The sequence below is a fragment of the Thalassophryne amazonica genome, chromosome 16, assembly GCF_902500255.1.
Source record: "Thalassophryne amazonica chromosome 16, fThaAma1.1, whole genome shotgun sequence".
In the NCBI taxonomy this organism is placed as follows: domain Eukaryota; kingdom Metazoa; phylum Chordata; class Actinopteri; order Batrachoidiformes; family Batrachoididae; genus Thalassophryne; species Thalassophryne amazonica.
Window position 1 is genome coordinate 78,932,577 of NC_047118.1, and position 19,297 is coordinate 78,951,873.

Genomic DNA, 19,297 nt, shown 5'->3' on the forward strand with positions numbered 1-19,297 from the left:
GTGTTTAAGAAGACAATGCCACTTATTACATTACATGCTGTGTGAGTAGTTGAAGGAAGCAGAAGATATTCATCCAACATCAATGACAAACATTTAATAAATATTTTGCATTGACACTCATGTATTAGTGTCTGATCAGCTCTGAGGCCCAGATTAAATATATTGTGTAGATTTTGAGCAGAGCAGCAAACGCAACATCCACCCAATGTCAATTTACTATTAACATTTGACTAATATATAACTAATATTAAATATAACACAAATAATGTTTGTTCATTGGTATGGATATTTCATGTGAAAAGAAGAAACGTTCCATTCAACGAAGGCCTTGTTGAATGTAATATTCCTTTCACCCAATGAAATATTCTTTCCATTGAATGAATGAAAAAAAAATATTTTTGTTCTACATAATTGCTATAAATGTGATTTTATTAATTTATAAACAAGAAACATGGACTTAGATTTTGGTGTGCGTCACTGGTTCTTTGACATCAACAGGTTCCAAACACAACACTGTTATGTCTCAGGGGCAGTCGCTTCAATCCCCAAAATGCAGAGCAGCAGGGATTCAGTTAGGTGTATCAATCAAATCTAAGTCATGTGACACAGCGAGCTAATGTTAGCCACCTACATTTTAATCAGCGTTTGTCTTTAAAAGCCAGCGGTGTGAATTTGCATGAATTTAATATTGACATTTGTAATTTGCTGAAGTTATCTGTAAATAAATGACTCTTGTGTTAAATATCTGTGCTCTGCCCTTAAATGTCATGTATTCCAGCTTGTACTTTTTTATCAAGAGGAGTGAAGAGTCACTTTTTCTGAACACGGTTCAGGTGACTTGCTGAAAATTGTTCTATTTATTTATTTGCAGGTATTTTGTTTCTTTTGCCAAACCTTCAGGCACAGCAATCACCAGGTGAGTTGCACTGATTTGTGGGCGGAGCTGACCTTTACCTGTTCATTGTTATAGCAGCAGGATGTCTGTGAAAACACTTGTGACTTTGACAGTGTAACTTTAAACCTCAAACTTTTACACACAATTCCCCATAAAGACTGAAAGTTTGTTTTTTTTGTCTTTTTTTTAAGATTTTGCAAATTTATTAAATAAAAAATCTAAGAAATCATTTAGGTAAGTATTCACAGCCTTTGCCATGAAGCTCAAAACTGAGCTCAGGTGCATCCTGTTTCCACTGATCATTGAGATGTTTCTACAGCTTAATTGGAGTCCACCTGGTGTAAATTCAGTTGATTGGACATGATTGGAAAGACACGCACCTGTCTACATACAAGGTCCCACAGTTCACGGAGCATGTCAGAACACAAACCAAACATGAAGTTAAGGACTTGTCTGTAGACCTGAGACAGGATTGTCTTTAGGCACAAATCTGGGGAAGGGTACAGAAACATTTTTGTTGCAATAATCTCTGCAATAATCCACCAATCAGGCCTGTATGGTAGATTGGCCAGATGGAAGCCAATCCTTAGTAAAAGGCGCATGGCAGCCCACTTAATTTGCCAAAAGGCACCTGAAGGACAATGAGAAACAAAATTCTCTGGTCTCATGAGACAAAGATTGAACTTCTTGCCTGAATGCCAGGTGTTATGTTCAGAGGAAACCACGCACCATCCCTACAGTGAAGCATGGTGGTGGCAGCATCATGTTTTTCAGCAGCAGTGAACTGGGAGACTAGTCAGGATTGAAGGAAAGATGAATGCAGCATGTACAGAGATATCCTGGATGAAAACCTGCTCCAGAGCGCTCTTGACATCAGGCTGGGGCGAGGGGTCATCTTTCAGCAGGAAAATGACCTTAAGCACACAGCCAAGAACAACTCTGTGAATGTCTTGGAGTGGCCCAGCCAGAGAACCAGACCTGAGTCTGACTGAACAACTCTGGAGAGATCTGAAAATGTCTGTGCACCAATGCTCCCCATCCAACTTGATGGAGCTTGAGAGGTGCTGCAAAGAATGGACAAAACTCCCCAAAGATAGGTGCACCAAGATTTGAGGATGCAATTGCTGCCAAAGGTGCAGCAATAAAGTATTGAGTAAAGGGTGTGAATACTGTGGAGGCAGTGGATTTTCAGGCTGTCTGTGGAAAGAAAGTCAAGACATTGACCTTTTGTCAAATCACAGGCTCTTTAATGCAACGCTTTGGACACTGTCAAACAGGGTGTTCTGATTGGAACAGTGTAAAGTGTGGCTTTCTGAGCTCTGCTTTTATCCACGTCAGGGCAGGGGGTACTTGCGTATACAGTGTCTGAAGAATGTATCTGCTCAAACATAAACAGAGTTAATTAAAAAGAAACAAGTTGTGAAAAAAACAAGTCCCAAACTGAAGACTAAATGATTGTCCTATCTACAAGAATGATAGGGCTGTGATGATCAGAGTCCCTTTCATCTGAGAGAATGTCTTTTCCATCATGGTGAGGATCAGAGGTCACTTGGAGGTTGTGAACAGTGTTCCACTGTGACACTTGTCTTTATTTAAGACAAGTGTCAAGACAAGACAAAACCCTAACTCTGTGAGGGACGCAAAGGGCGACGTGAAACAGATACCAAAATTAAACATGTTTAACTTTTTTTGCAGAAAGTTTTCTTGCAAGTTGAGGTAACTTATAATTACTGGATGTCACACCCATATGATATAACATTACCTGACGCCAATTTATGATTCCTGCTGTGCTCCATTGTTGCCGAGCTATAAATCACACAGGATTGTTTAACTTTATACCAATACAGTGAAACTACAACCCCAATTCCAATGAATTTGGGACGTTGTGTAAAATGTAAATAAAAACAGAATACAATGATTTGTAAATCCTCTTGAACCTATATTCAATTAAATACACCACAAAAACAAGATATTTAATGTTCAAACTGAAACTTTATTTTTGTGCATGGTAGAGTTTAACTTGCACTTGTAGCGACAAACTGTGTTAACTGACAATGGTTTTCTGAAGTGTTCCTGAGCCCATGTGGTAAGATCATTTACACAATGATGTCGGGAGTGCTGCCTGAGATTGAAGGTCACGGGCATTCAGTGTTGGTTTTCGGCTTTGCTGATTATGTGTAGAAAGTTCTCTAGATTCTCTGAATCGTCTGATTATATTATGGACTGTAGATGATGGTATCCCTAAATTCCAAGCAACTGAACGTTGAGAAACATTGTTCTTAAACTGCTGGACTATTTTTCACAAAGGGGTGATCCTCACCCCATCTGTGCGTGTGAACGGCTGAGCCTTTTGGGGATGTTCCTTTTTATACCCAATCATGAGACTCACGTTTCCAATTAACCTGTTCACCTGTGGAATGTTCCAAACAGGTGTTCTTTGAGCATTCAACTTTCCCGGTCTTTGTTGCCACTGTCCCAGCTTTTTTTTTTTTTTTTTTTTGCTTTTTTTTTTTTGGAAACGTGTTGCAGGCATCGATTTCAAAAAGAGCAAATATTTGCACAAAAACAAAGTTTATCAGTTTGAACAGTAAATATCTTGTCTTTGTGGTGCATTCAATTGAATATAGGTTGAAGAGGATTTGCAAATCATTGTATTCTGTTTTTATTTTCATTTTACACAATGTCTCAACTTAATGGTAATTGGGGTTGTATACCACTCAAACAGCACATGTGAACTATTGAAAGAAATAAAAAAAAAAGCTCATTACAGCCTGCGGCTGCAGGCAGCTCCTGCACTCACCACCTCAAGTACTCTCACGATTGTGTTAAAGTCCATTCTGCTCACAAATTGCTAGCAACAGGACATCTCCACATCAAGTATACTCCTCATGGAGGACATCTCCACTTCCACTCATGGACAGTTCCTGCGTGAATGTAGCTGCAGCTCCACAGTCACAGGAAGAATGATAGTTTAACAGAAATCAGAGCACACACCTGACAAGAAGACATCTAAACTAGAAGACAAATCAGAATGCACCCTACTGTGTTTTATCTTTTTACTGTGCTTTTCTTGCTTTTAATTTTGATTTTAGATTAATTTGTGGTGTTGTGAATTATGTGAAGCGCCTTGAGGCGACTTTGTCATGATTTGGAGCTATATAAATTAATAAACTGAAATTGAATTAGAAAGTTAAGAAGAATCTAAGCCAGATTTCTTAATAAGTGGGGTCACCACTGCACTATGTGTGAAGGGGCTCTAACAAATGCTTTTGGTACTACTAAGTAGTCTCTGGGGGTGGGGGAGGGATAGTCATTGACATAACTGCCTTCAATGAGCAAACAAATACAAAGAAATTTACAAAAGCTTTATCACCTGTTTGCACCTGATGGCTTGATACATTGCTAAACCAACTGCAAGCTTCTGTGGCATTTCTCTTGTGGCTTTGAGTGTGAGACTCTCCTTCTTTCTGATTTAATGTTTGGACAAGAATATTGACACTGGTTTGTGCCAAGCTCATAGCATTCCTGTTTACAGCAGATGATTTTGCATCACTGGACAGTGTATTTGGCCCTTGCAAAACCCAGTGGAAAAAGCTATATAGCTCCTTTGGAAGATGTTCCTCACTCACATCTGTCAGTGATCCCCTAAAAGACCAGTGGTGTGCAATGCTTATACAACCCCTGCCAAAAATGATGGAATCACCAGCCTCAGAGGATGTTCATTCAGTTTTTTAATTTTGTAGAAAAAAAAGCAGATCACAGACATGACACAAAACTAAAGTTATTTCAACACTAGAAGAAGAAACACTATAAGAATCAGGAGAAAAAAAAACTGTGGAACGTGGAAGTCAAACGGTTACTTTTTTTAGACCAAGCAGAGGGGAAAAAAAATGGAATCACTCAATTCTGAGGAAAAAAATTATGGAATCATGAAAAACAAAAGAACGCTCCAACACATCACTAGTATTTTGTTGCACCACCTCTGGCTTTTATAACAGCTTGCAGTCTCTGAGGCATGGACTTAATGAGTGACAAACAGAACTCTACTCTTCATCTCTGGCTCCAACTTTCTCTGATTGCTGTTGCCAGATCAGCTTTGCAGGTTGGAGCCTTGTCATGGACCATTTTCTTCAACTTCCACCAAAGATTTTCAATTGGATTAAGATCCGGACGTTTTGCAGGCCATGACATTGACCCTATGTGTCTTTTTGCAAGGAATGTTTTCACAGTTTTTGCTCTATGGCAAGATGCATTATCATCTTGAAAAATGATTTCATCATCCCCAACATCCTTTCAATTGATGGGATAAGAAAAGTGTCCAAAATATCAACGTAAACTTGTGCATTTATTGATGATGTAATGACAGGTATCCCCAGTGCCTTTATCTGCAGGGATGTACAGTGCGAGCGTTTTGCTCGCGTATTGCGCCTAAAATTTGATTGTGCGAGGAAAAAAATAAAACGGGCACACATGTGCGAGAATGTATTTCAACCCTTTCATTCGCATTTTGCTCCTAAAATAAATACAGTGGCCCCTTGCTATAACGCGGTTCACCTTTCGTGGCCTCGCTCTTTTGCAGATTTTTTTAGTCTTTTTTTTTTTTTTTTTTTTTTTTAGATTTTTTTTTTTTAGTCCAATTTTTTGGCTGCCACAACTAGTCGACTAGTCACGACAACGTCGACTAATGAAACCGTCGACAACTAATTTAGTAGTTCACGAGTCGTTTATTTTATTTGTCTTTGTTTTTCTCTAAATTCATAGTTTTAGGCAGCGAGCGTCCTGCCGTCATTTGAGCGTTCAAACTTGGATAAGACTGATTAAAACTGTGGCCGCTTGTTCAAAGCCGCCTAAAATGCGCAGTTTACCAGAGGAGCTGTGCGTGCATGCGCGCGGAGGCACCGAGCTCCATTGTGGCGCCGAGCTGCATCGTCTCGGCACTGAGTTGCTTTCACGCGGTGGCGTCATAATGACGCACGGCGCAACCGGAGCACCTCCGGTGTGAAAGGGGCTTTAAATTTGGAAGTTTTCAGCTCGAAACAGGCTGACGACGGCGGCTCGGGGCACGGCGCGCCGTCCGGCTCCGTGGGCAGTCCTTAAAGCGAAAGTAACATTCCATAATCTCTCATCAGCCCTTAAAATTTTCACAGAAAACCGTCTGAATTTCTCGAATGGTGTCCACTTGGATGTGCCTTACAGTTTCTGAAAAAAATTTGATCAAGCAAAGCGGCAGTCTCTCAGGAAGAAGTCAGACAAAGGAATTCCGACGAGGGGGGTGGACCAGTGCTCACTCAAAGCCTGCCCACAGGCGAATGACGCAACCGACAGGCGTGAAAAAAACTCACGCATGCACACAAGGGTTCAAGCTTGTCTGACGCAATCACACGTCGGTTTCTTTTCTAATAGCTACAGCTTATAATATGAGGTCTGTTATTCATTTCAAAGTGAGTTACCTCTTATTTTATTCTGATTACTTTATATAAAAAATATGGGGAGTCTAATCAGCCTGCATTGTTCTGTTCAGTTTATATCAGTTTTCCTGCACGTCTGTGTATTTTTTCCTCTTTAAGAGTTTGGTGTTTGCATTTGCGCCAGAAAGTTTAAAAACACAATAAAATGTTCACACTTTTCTTTATAGCAGTTCTGTAATTTCAGAAATGCAACAAACAACCACAAATCAGAAAAAGTTGGGACTATACGTAAAATGAAGATAAAAAAAAATGTTGCAAGTTGTCTTGGTGGCTTCCCTCATGTCTCCTTCCAGCATGGACATTTAGTTTTTGAGAACTGCCTACCTGACACAGATTTATTATAAAGTACCACACTGTTTGTATTTCTGAATGATTGATGTAAATTAAGTCTAAGAAATAGTCACTGATTTGGAAATGTTCATGTTTTCATCCTGACGTTTCTCTGAAAATGCTGCAGACCTTAATTTAGGAAATCATGTATGATCCGACTAGTCGACTAATCGCAAAAATAATCGTTGACTAATCAACTATCAAAATAGTCGTTTGTGGCAGCCCTATTTTCAAACCATCTCCCGAGAATTTCGAAAAAGGGGGTAGTTTTCGTCAGACCCCAGTAAAAAAAATAAAATTATAAAAAATATCATGCAAAAAAACCTGTGATAGGGGGGTGATTGTCTGAAGGTTTTCCCTAGATAGGGGGTATATTTTCAACATGGGGAACAAGCATAGGTACCCCCTTGAATTGGGGAGGGGGGGGCCGGGTTTAGTTTTGGGGATGAAAATTTACAGGGTGATTCCATAATTTTTCCTCAGAATTGAGTGAGTCCATATTTTTTTTTTTTTCCCCTCTGCTTGGTCTAAAAAAGTAACCATTACTGACTGCCACAATTTTTTTTTTTTCCTGATTTCTTATAGTGTTTCTTAAAGCTAGAAAGTTGCCATTTGAAATGACTTTAGTTTTGTCATGTCTGTGATCTGCTTTTTTTCTACAAAATTAAACAACTGAATGAACATCCTCTGAGGCCGGTGATTCCATAATTTTTGTCAGGGGTTGTAGCTCTTCTAAGGACATCTGCAACATTATACAGGCTTTTCATGTTGGCATCACTTTCTGAAGACTTGTCTTCTGCAAGCTGAACTGCAGCATCTCTGGTAAATTTGATATTGACACGTTCAGGTTCATTCACACGTTTGGGTTTATGAAATTCAATAGCTGGTATTTGCCTCTGGAAGAGCAGCTTCTTGTGACTACAGGTGGGTTCCTTCACATTATTTGCTGAGAGGATACTTGTGTATGCATCCTGGTGCACACCATGCTTATTACTTGACCATTCAGTAGTTCACTTTCTAACAGAGATAGAAACTCAATCTCAGCAGCAAACTCGTCCACAATCCCAGACTCTGTAGGTTCTTGTTCCGATCTGCGAAGGACATGGTGAGCATCTTCCAGAGTGATTCCTGTACACAACTTTATTTTGAACTTCTCACTGCCACTATTTTCATCTGCTTTTTTGAGCATTAGACCAGCATTTGCAGCCATGTGCAGTGGATTGTTGTATGACACTCCATGTTCAGAAGAAGCATCATTTTTGCCATATGGAGCTGACTTTGAGCAAGTAAAAGTACCACCATCAAACAGTTGTCTATCAGATGAGCACCTTCTGCTGAGCCCTTCCCTGGCAGCTAGTTGCTTATCATACCTTTCCTTGGCCCTCTTGCACATGCCTGTATGAACTGTTACCTGATAGCATTTTTGGTGCCATGAAGCAGTTTGAGATGAGATCTTGAGCTTTTAAACCACCAAGGCACCTGCTAATTTCAGGATAGTCTGCATCTCCATATTTTGCCTGTTCCCTTATGATTCCAAACCTTTGTCCTGTGCTGCAGGTGTTTCCACAAGCAGTTCATCTGTTTTTCTTTAACAAATAATGCTAAGTGAGAAGTCTGAATCATATCTTGCTACCTTGGCAGCTGGCACGTCCAACCTTGCCTGACTCTCTCCATTTGCACAAGCAGTTTAAAAACAAAAAAAAAAAAAATATGCCACATGAAATGTTGGTGCCACCAGTTTACTGACACCACACTACAAAAATTTAGATTTCATGAAAAATGCAGTCACTTTTTCTCTGCAGATATTTCAGATACCTGGTTGACCTGTAATGTACCAAAATATCACATTTGTGATTATGGTAATCTTCAATGCACTGACACAGCTGTGAATATTTGTCAATAAATATGGAATACATTGTGTGAAGGACAAGTTTGAACCAAGAGTGCAACTGAAACATGGATTTGGAAAGAAAGTAAGACAAAACTTACAGCCATGGCAGTGTTCACAAGTCTCATTCAGCAATTGCAGTTGTGAAATGTACTCAAGATCTCAGAAATTACATTCTTTGTCATGCAGGCCGTACTCGCTAACAAACAGTACCTTTGATTGGCAAAAAGATTTTTTACATTTCAGGGCCTATCAAGATATCTGGATGGTTTATTTGCTTTCACCACAAAAATCCCATGGGACTTTACAAGCCCAATTCCAATGAAGTTGGGATGTTGTGTAAAATGTAAATAAAAACAAAATGCAATGATTTGCAAATCCTCTTCAAACTATATTGAATTGAAGACACAAAGACAAGATATTTAATGTTCAAACTGATAAATTTATTCTTTTTGTGCAAATATTTGCTTATTTTGAAATGGATGCCTGCAACACGTTTGAAAAAAGTTGGGACAGTGTTATGTTTACCACTGTTACATCACCTTTCCTTCTAGCACTCAATAAGCATTTGGGAACTGAGGACACTAATTGTGAGTCTCACGATTGAGTATAAAAGGAGCATCCCCAAAAGTGTCAACTGTTCACAAGTAAGATGGAGCGAGGATCACCACTTTGTGAACAGCTGCATGAGAAAAATAGTCAACATTTAAGAAAAATGTTTCTCAACGTTCAATTGCAAGGAATTTAGGGATACCATCATCTACAGTCCATAATATTATCAGAAGATTCAGAGAATCTGAAGAACTTGCTACAAATAAGCGGTAATGCCAAAAACCAACATTGAATGCCTGTGACCTTTAATTCCTCAGGTGGCACTGCATTAAAACCGACATCATTGTGTAAAGGATCTTACCACGTGGACTCAGGAACACTTCAGAAAACCATCGTCAGTTACAGTTTGTCGCTACATCTACAAGTGCAAGTTAAAACTCTGCATGTGAAGCGCCTGAGCTCATTTGAAAATGACAGAGACAAAATCTGGTCTTTGTTGCTTGCTCTTCCTTGCCTCTACTGGTGGTTGGCTCTCACTGCGGTATTGTATCGACTTCCTGTGCCGAGCCCAGCTGTTTTTTCTGTAGCTGTAGCTGTATCCCTGGCAGATCCCGAGCAGCCGGAAAAGCGGCTGACTGGTGACTGTGAGGGAGGAAGCGATAGCCCTAAACAGAACCCTGTGTACAACCGCCAACCCGTTCACATTTCTAAACGTTTTTCCCCACTCGACGACACACCCGCGCGGATCAAACTCTGGTTATTGGCGACTCTGTTTTGAGAAATGTGAAGTTAGCGACACCAGCAACCATAGTCAATTGTCTTCCGGGGCCAGAGCAGCGACATGAAGGAAATTTGAAACTGCTGGCTAGGCTAAGCGTAAATTTGGTAAGATTGTAAGTCACGTCGGCAGTAATGACACTCGGTTACGCCAATCGGAGGTCACTAAAATTAACATTAAATCGGTGTGTAACTTTGCAAAAACAATGTCGGACTCTGTAGTTTCTTCTGGGCCCCTCCCCAGATCGGACCGGAGTGACATGTTTAGCCGCATTTCTCCTTGAATTGCTGGCTGTCTGAGTGGTGTCCAAAAAAAATGAGGTGCTTCGATGAGTAATTGGCAAAGCTTCTTCTGGGGAAAAACCTGGTCTTGTTAGGAGAGACGGCATCCATCCCACTTTGGATGGAGCAGCTCTCTATTTCTAGAATCTAGCCAATTTTATTAATCCCCAACCCGTGACTATCCAGGGTTGGTGACCAGAAGCAGAGTTTGTATTCTTACACACCTCTCTGCAGCTTCTCTCCCCCCTGCCATCCCCTCATTACCCCATCCCCGTAGAGACGGTGCCTGCTCCCAGACCACCAATAACCAGCAAAAATCTATTTAAGCATAAAATTCAAAAGAAAAATAATATAGCACCTTCAACTGCACCACAGACTAAAACAGTTAAATGTGGTCTATTAAACATTAGGTCTCTCTCTTCTAAGTCCCTGTTGGTAAATGATATAATAATTGATCAACATATTGATTTATTCTGCCTAACAGAAACCTGGTTACAGCAGGATGAATATGTTAGTTTAAATGAGTCAACACCCCCGAGTCACACTGTCAGAATGCTCGTAGCACGGGCCGGGGCGGAGGATTAGCAGCAATCTTCCATTCCAGCTTTTAATTAATCAAAAACCCAGACAGAGCTTTAATTCATTTGAAGCTTGTCTCTTAGTCTTGTTGTCCATCCAAATTGGAAGTCCCAAAAACCAGTTTAATTTATCTATCGTCCACCTGGTCGTTACTGTGAGTTTCTCTGTGAATTTTCAGACCTTTTGTCTGACTTAGTGCTTAGCTCAGATAAGATATTATAGTGGGCGATTTTAACATCCACACAGATGCTGAGAATGACAGCCTCAACACTGCATTTAATCTATTATTAGACTCTATTGGCTTTGCTCAAAAAGTAAATGAGTCCACCCACCACTTTAATCATATCTTCGATCTGTTCTGACTTATGGTATGGAAATAGAAGACTTAACAGTATTCCCTGAAAACTCCCTTTGTCTGATCATTTCTTAATAACATTTACATTTACTCTGATGGACTACCCAGCAGTAAGGAATAAGTTTCATTACACTAGAAGTCTTTCAGAAAGCGCTGTAACTAGGTTTAAGGATATGATTCCTTCTTTATGTTCTCTAATGCCATATAACAACACAGTGCAGAGTAGCTACCTAAACTCTGTAAGGGAGATAGAGTATCTCGTCAGTAGTTTTACATCCTCATTGAAGACAACTTTGGATGCTGTAGCTCCTCTGAAAAAGAGAGCTTTAAATCAGAAGTGTCTGACTCCGTGGTATAACTCACAAACTCGTAGCTTAAAGCAGATAACCCGTAAGTTGGAGAGGAAATGGCGTCTCACTAATTTAGAAGATCTTCACTTAGCCTGGAAAAAGTCTGTTGCTCTATAAAAAAGCCCTCCGTAAAGGCTAGGACATCTTTCTACTCATCACTAATTGAAGAAAATAAGAACAACCCCAGGTTTCTTTTCAGCACTGTAGCCAGGCTGACAAAGAGTCAGAGCTCTATTGAGCTGAGTATTCCATTAACTTTAACTAGTAATGACTTCATGACTTTCTTTGCTTTTGTACTTGGCCCCACAAATCTTAGAAACATGGTGTCTAACCAGATCCTTACTCTGGATGGCATTACCCTGACCTCTAGTAATACTGTGAGAAATCTTGGAGTCATTTTGATCAGGATATGTCATTCAAAGCGCATATTAAACAAATATGTAGGACTGCTTTTTTTGCAATTTACGCAATATCTCTAAAAATCAGAAAGGTCTTGTCTCAGAGTGATGCTGAAAAACTAATTCATGCATTTATTTCCTCTAGGCTGGACTATTGTAATTCATTATTATCAGGTTGTCCTAAAAGTTCCCTAAAAAAGCCTTCAGTTAATTCAAAATGCTGCAGCTAGAGTACTGACGGGGACTAGAAGGAGAGAGCATATCTCACCCATATTGGCCTCTCTTCATTGGCTTCCTGTTAATTCTAGAATAGAATTTAAAATTCTTCTTCTTACTTATAAGGTTTGAATAATCAGGTCCCATCTTATCTTAGGGACCATCGTAGTACCATATCACCCCAATAGAGCGCTTCGCTCTCAGACTGCAGGCTTACTTGTAGTTCCTAGGGTTTGTAAGAGTAGAATGGGAGGCAGAGCCTTCAGCTTCAGGCTCCTCTCCTGTGGAACCAGCTCCCAATTCAGATCAGGGAGACAGACACCCTCTCTACTTTAAGATTAGGCTTAAAAACTTTCCTTTTTGCTAAAGCTTATAGTTAGGGCTGGATCAGGTGACCCTGAACCATCCCTTAGTTATGCTGCTATAGACGTAGACTGCTGGGGGGTTCCCATGATGCACTGTTTCTTTCTCTTTTTGCTCTGTATGCACCACTCTGCATTTAATCATTAGTGATTGATCTCTGCTCCCCTCCACAGCATGTCCTTTTCTTGGTTCTCTCCCTCAGCCCCAACCAGTCCCAGCAGAAGACTGCCCCTCCCTGAGCCTGGTTCTGCTGGAGGTTTCTTCCTGTTAAAAGGGAGTTTTGCCTTCCCACTGTAGCCAAGTGCTTGCTCACAGGGGGGCGTTTTGACCGTTGGGGTTTACATAATTATTGTATGGCCTTGCCTTACAATATAAAGCGCCTTGGGCAACTGTTTGTTGTGATTTGGCGCTATATAAAAAAATTGATTGATTGATTGATTTGCTAACAAAATTTTAACTATTAGAGAAAAAATTACTCATAACCATCCCAAAGACGTATCGTTATCTTTGGCTGCTTTCAGTGATGCCGTATTTGGTTAGACTCTTTCTCTCCGATTGTTCTGTCTGAGTTATTTTCTTTAGTTATTTCATCCAAACCATCACAGTTTATAGACCCCATTCCTACCAGGCTGCTCAAGGAAGCCCTACCATTGTTTAATGCTTCGATCTTGGATATGATCAATCTCTTTGTTAGTTGGCTATGTACCACAGGCTTTTAAGGTGGCAGTAATTAAACCATTACTTAAAAAAGCCATCACTTGACCCAGCTATCTTAGCTAATTATAGGCCAATCTCCAACCTTCCTTTTCTCTCAAAAATTCTTGAAAGGGTAGTTGTAAAACAGCTAACTGATCATCTGCAGAGGAATGGTCTATTTGGAAGAGTTTCAGTCAGGTTTTAGAATTCATCATAGTACAGAACAGCATTAGTGAAGGTTACAAATGATCTTCTTATGGCCTCGGACAGTGGACTCATCTCTGTGCTTGTTCTGTTAGACCTCAGTGCTGCTTTTGATACTGTTGACCATAAAATTTTATTACAGAGATTAGAGCATGCCATAGGTATTAAAAGGCACTGCGCTGCAGTAGTTTGAATCATATTTATCTAATAGATTACAATTTGTTCATGTAAATGTGGAATCTTCTTTACAGACTAAGGTTAATTATGGAGTTCCACAAGGTTCTGTGCTAGGACCAATTTTATTCACTTTATACATGCTTCCCTTAGGCAGTTTATTAGACGGTATTGCTTAATTTTCATTGTTACCAGATGATACCCAGCTTTATCTATCCATGAAGCCAGAGGACACACACCATTAGCTAAAACTGCAGGATTGTCTTACAGACATAAAGACATGGATGACCTCTAATTTCCTGCTTTTAAACTCAGATAAAACTGAAGTTATTGTACTTGGCCCCACAAATCTTAGAAACATGGTGTCTAACCAGATCCTTACTCTGGATGGCATTACCCTGACCTCTAGTAATACTGTGAGAAATCTTGGAGTCATTTTGATCAGGATATGTCATTCAAAGCGCATATTAAACAAATATGTAGGACTGCTTTTTGCATTACGCAATATCTCTAAAATCAGAAAGGTCTTGTCTCAGAGTGATGCTGAAAAACTAATTTATGCATTTATTTCTCTAGGCTGGACTATTGTAATTCATTATTATCAGGTTGTCCTAAAGTTCCCTAAAAAGCCTTCAGTTAATTCAAAATGCTGCAGCTAGAGTACTGACAGGGACTAGAAGGAGAGAGCATATCTCACCCATATTGGCCTCTCTTCATTGGCTTCCTGTTAATTCTAGAATAGAATTTAAAATTCTTCTTCTTACTTATAAGGTTTTGAATAATCAGGTCCCATCTTATCTTAGGGACCTCGTAGTACCATATCACCCCAATAGAGCGCTTCGCTCTCAGACTGCAGGCTTACTTGTAGTTCCTAGGGTTTGTAAGAGTAGAATGGGAGGCAGAGCCTTCAGCTTTCAGGCTCCTCTCCTGTGGAACCAGCTCCCAATTCAGATCAGGGAGACAGACACCCTCTCTACTTTAAGATTAGGCTTAAACTTTCCTTTTTGCTAAAGCTTATAGTTAGGGCTGGATCAGGTGACCCTGAACCATCCCTTAGTTATGCTGCTATAGACGTAGACTGCTGGGGGGGTTCCCATGATGCACTGTTTCTTTCTCTTTTTGCTCTGTATGCACCACTCTGCATTTAATCATTAGTGATCGATCTCTGCTCCCCTCCACAGCATGTCTTTTTCCTGGTTCTCTCCCTCAGCCCCAACCAGTCCCAGCAGAAGACTGCCCCTCCCTGAGCCTGGTTCTGCTGGAGGTTTCTTCCTGTTGAAAGGGAGTTTTTCCTTCCCACTGTAGCCAAGTGCTTGCTCACAGGGGGGTCGTTTTGACCGTTGGGGTTTTACATAATTATTGTATGGCCTGCCTTACAATATAAGCGCCTTGGGGCAACTGTTTGTTGTGATTTGGCGCTATATTAAAAAAAAAAATTGATTGATTGATTGAAAGTGGAAAAGTCTGCTGGGGTCTGATGAGAAAAAGACCATCCAGATTACCAGTGCAAAGTTCAAAAGCCAGCATCTGTGATGGTATGGGGGTGTGTTAGTGTCCATGGCATGGGCAACTTACACATCTGTGATGGCACCATCAATGCTGAAAGGTACATCCACGTTTTGGAGCAACACATCCTGCCATCCAAGCAATGTCTTTTTCAGGGACGTCCCTGCTTATTTCAGCAAGACAATGCCAAGACACATTCTGCACGTGTTACAACAGTGTGGCTTCATAGTAAGAGTGCAGGTACTAGACTGGCCTGCCTGCAGTCCAGACCTGTCAACCACTGAAAATGTGTGGCGCATTATGAAGCACAAAATACGACAACGGAGACCGCAGACTGTTGAACAACTGAAGTCGTACATCAAGCAAGAATGGGAAAGAATTCCACCTATAAAGCTTCAACAATTAGTGTCCTCAGTTCCCAAATGCTTGAGTGTTGTTAGAAGAAAATGTGATGTAACACAGTGGTAAACATACCACTGTCCCAGCTTTTATGAACTGTGTTGCATGTATCCATTCCAAAATGAGTATATAATTGCACAAAAATAAAGTTGAACGTTTGAACACTAAATATCTTGTATTTGTGGTGTATTCAATTGAATATAGGTTGAAGAGGATTTGCAAATCATTGTATTCTGTTTTTATTTACATTTTACACAACGTCCCAACTTCTTTTTAATTGGGGTTGTACATTACTGCACATGCTCCCTGACTAGTTCCTAAATGTTTTAAATCTGCAGTGATTAAACCATTGCTTAAGAAATCTAATCTTGACCCGAGTATATTGAAAAATTATAGGCAGATATCAGATCTATCATTCTGTTGCAAAACGTTGGGGGAAAAGTGGTTTCTCGGCAGCTCATGGACCATCTCACCGAGAATGATCTTTTTAAGGCGTTGCAGTCTGCTTTTAGAAAATATCATTCCACAGAGATGGCGCTGACTAAAGTAGTGAATGAGCTTCTGCGAGCAATGGACTCAGACACCACTGCGGTTTTGGTGCTGTTAGATCTTAGTGCTGAGTTTGATAATAAAATCCCTGGAGGACTGTCTTCTGTCAGTGAGAAGCTGTAGTAACTTCTTACTTTTAAACTGATAAGACTGAAAGGATGGTTCTTGGTCCAGCGAGACATCGGCTTCGATTTGACCAGCTGGCGCTCAGCCTGGATTTGTGTGCCATACATCACATGGACAAAGTGAGAAATCTTGGGGTAATTTTTGATCCCATGTTGTCCTTTGACCTCCATATTATGGATAATACCAGGACTGCTTTTTTCAGTATGCGAAATATACTGAGGATCCGCCCCATCCTGTCTATGGCTGATGCTAAGACCCTGATTCATGCTTTTGTTTGTTCTCGATTGGATTGTTGTAATGTCCTATTTTCAGGGTTACCACAGTCCAGCATTAGGGGTTTTCTGCTGGTTCAGAACGCTGCTGCCAGACTTTTGACATGAAGGTTTGAACATATTACACCCATTCTGGCATCTTTGCACTGGCTTCCTGTCTCTGTAAGAGCAAATTTTAAGGTCTTATTAACCTATATATGTTGTTCATGGACTGGTGCCTTCTTATCTGGCTGACTTGGTGAAACCCTACATGCCAACCCAGGTTTTGCTGTCGCAGGATGCAGGACTATTGTGTGTTCCCAGGGTGAAGAAGTCAGCGGGTCAAAGAGCTTTTTCATATTGTGCACCCATTCTGTAGAACAGTCTCCCTGCGACTGTGAGGTAGTCAGAGTCCGTATACATTTTTAAGTCGAGACTTAAAACGTATTTTTATTCTTTATGAATAGCTTTTATTTATTTATTTTTGTTATTCTTTTACTTGTTTTTAAATTATGTATCTGAAAATTTTTTACTCATTTTAAATTTTATTTTCAACTGTTCTGTGTGAGGCACCTTGAGGCAACTTTTGTTGTGATTTGGCGCTTTATACGCTGATTAAATTAATTAGTTGACCGATTTCATTCATATTTAGCATTGGGGTGTACTTGGGTGATCCCCTGACACTTTGTATTTCTGATTTTTGGGGACAGGGGATATGTCCTCTCCTGATGACTCTTCTTTCGTGATTAAGACGACGAGGATGACACTACATCAGTCTTCTAAACACGAAATTAGGATGAAATTAACATGCATTATTGTTGACTAATAATGACCATGAACCATAACGAAAATGTTTTACATGAAATAAACACCATTTTTTAGTTCTTACAGTTTGAAAAGTTTCCAAAATGTCTCCTTTAGCAGAGTTCATGCAGACACCATCCTGATGAAAGGCTGGATGCAACATATAAAATTTACAGCGGGCGCATCTGAGAATGTGCAGGTGACATTAAAATCATTCATAAATTGGTTTTTAAAATAACGTGTCAGTTTTGTTTGATTCTCCTCGCTCTGGCTTATCCATCTCCTGTCTGCATTTGGGGTCGGTGTGTTATCCTGCCACGTGTTTAAGCATAGATCTGTAAAGGCCACTAGAGCGGACAGCAGCCTCCAGAAAGTTCACTTACATTTTTCTTACAAACTAGGAACCTAAAAGCCAAAACATTTAATAACTGTGTTTAAGAAGACAATGCCACTTATTACATTACATGCTGTGTGAGTAGTTGAAGGAAGCAGAAGATATTCATCCAACATCAATGACAAACATTTAATAAATATTTTGCATTGACACTCATGTATTAGTGTCTGATCAGCTCTGAGGCCCAGATTAAATATATTGTGTAGATTTTTGAGCAGAGCAGCAAACGCAACATCCACCCAATGTCAATTTACTATTAACATTTGACTAATATATAACTAATATTAAATATAACACAAATAATGTTTGTTCATTGGTATGGATATTTCATGTGAAAGAAGAAACGTTCCATTCAACGAAGGCCTTGTTGAATGTAATATTTCCTTTCACCCAATGAAATATTCTTTCCATTGAATGAATGAAAAAAAAATATTTTTGTTCTACATAATTGCTATAAATGTGATTTTATTAATTTATAAACAAGAACATGGACTTAGATTTTGGTGTGCGTCACTGGTTCTTTGACATCAACAGGTTCCAAACACAACACTGTTATGTCTCAGGGGCAGTCGCTTCAATCCCCAAAATGCAGAGCAGCAGGGATTCAGTTAGGTGTATCAATCAAATCTAAGTCATGTGACACAGCGAGCTAATGTTAGCCACCTACATTTTAATCAGCGTTTGTCTTTAAAAGCCAGCGGTGTGAATTTGCATGAATTTAATATTGACATTTGTAATTTGCTGAAGTTATCTGTAAATAAATGACTCTTGTGTTAAATATCTGTGCTCTGCCCTTAAATGTCATGTATTCCAGCTTGTACTTTTTTATCAAGAGGAGTGAAGAGTCACTTTTTCTGAACACGGTTCAGGTGACTTGCTGAAAATTGTTCTATTTATTTATTTGCAGGTATTTTGTTTCTTTTGCCAAACCTTCAGGCACAGCAATCACCAGGTGAGTTGCACTGATTTGTGGGCGGAGCTGACCTTTACCTGTTCATTGTTATAGCAGCAGGATGTCTGTGAAAACACTTGTGACTTTGACAGTGTAACTTTAAACCTCAAACTTTTACACACAATTCCCCATAAAGACTGAAAGTTTGTTTTTTTTGTCTTTTTTTAAGATTTTTGCAAATTTATTAAATAAAAAAATCTAAGAAATCATTTAGGTAAGTATTCACAGCCTTTGCCATGAAGCTCAAAACTGAGCTCAGGTGCATCCTGTTTCCACTGATCATTGAGATGTTTCTACAGCTTAATTGGAGTCCACCTGGTGTAAATTCAGTTGATTGGACATGATTTGGAAAGACACGCACCTGTCTACATACAAGGTCCCACAGTTCACGGAGCATGTCAGAACACAAACCAAACATGAAGTTAAAGGAATTGTCTGTAGACCTGAGACAGGATTGTCTTTAGGCACAAATCTGGGGAAGGGTACAGAAACATTTTTGTTGCAATAATCTCTGCAATAATCCACCAATCAGGCCTGTATGGTAGATTGGCCAGATGGAAGCCAATCCTTAGTAAAAGGCGCATGGCAGCCCACTTAATTTGCCAAAAGGCACCTGAAGGACAATGAGAAACAAAATTCTCTGGTCTCATGAGACAAAGATTGAACTTCTTGCCTGAATGCCAGGTGTTATGTTCAGAGGAAACCACGCACCATCCCTACAGTGAAGCATGGTGGTGGCAGCATCATGTTTTTCAGCAGCAGGAACTGGGAGACTAGTCAGGATTGAAG

The 19,297-nt window shown here is 39.9% G+C and overlaps 1 long non-coding RNA gene across 1 annotated transcript; it reads left to right on the forward strand.

Moving 5' to 3' along the window:
- Positions 1-1,518: 1,518 nt before the first annotated feature.
- On the forward strand, positions 1,519-18,852 carry LOC117527464. Its single transcript, XR_004565536.1, has 3 exons — positions 1,519-1,660; positions 6,221-6,222; positions 18,839-18,852. It is a non-coding gene; the product is annotated as an uncharacterized LOC117527464 (long non-coding RNA).
- Positions 18,853-19,297: the final 445 nt, after the last annotated feature.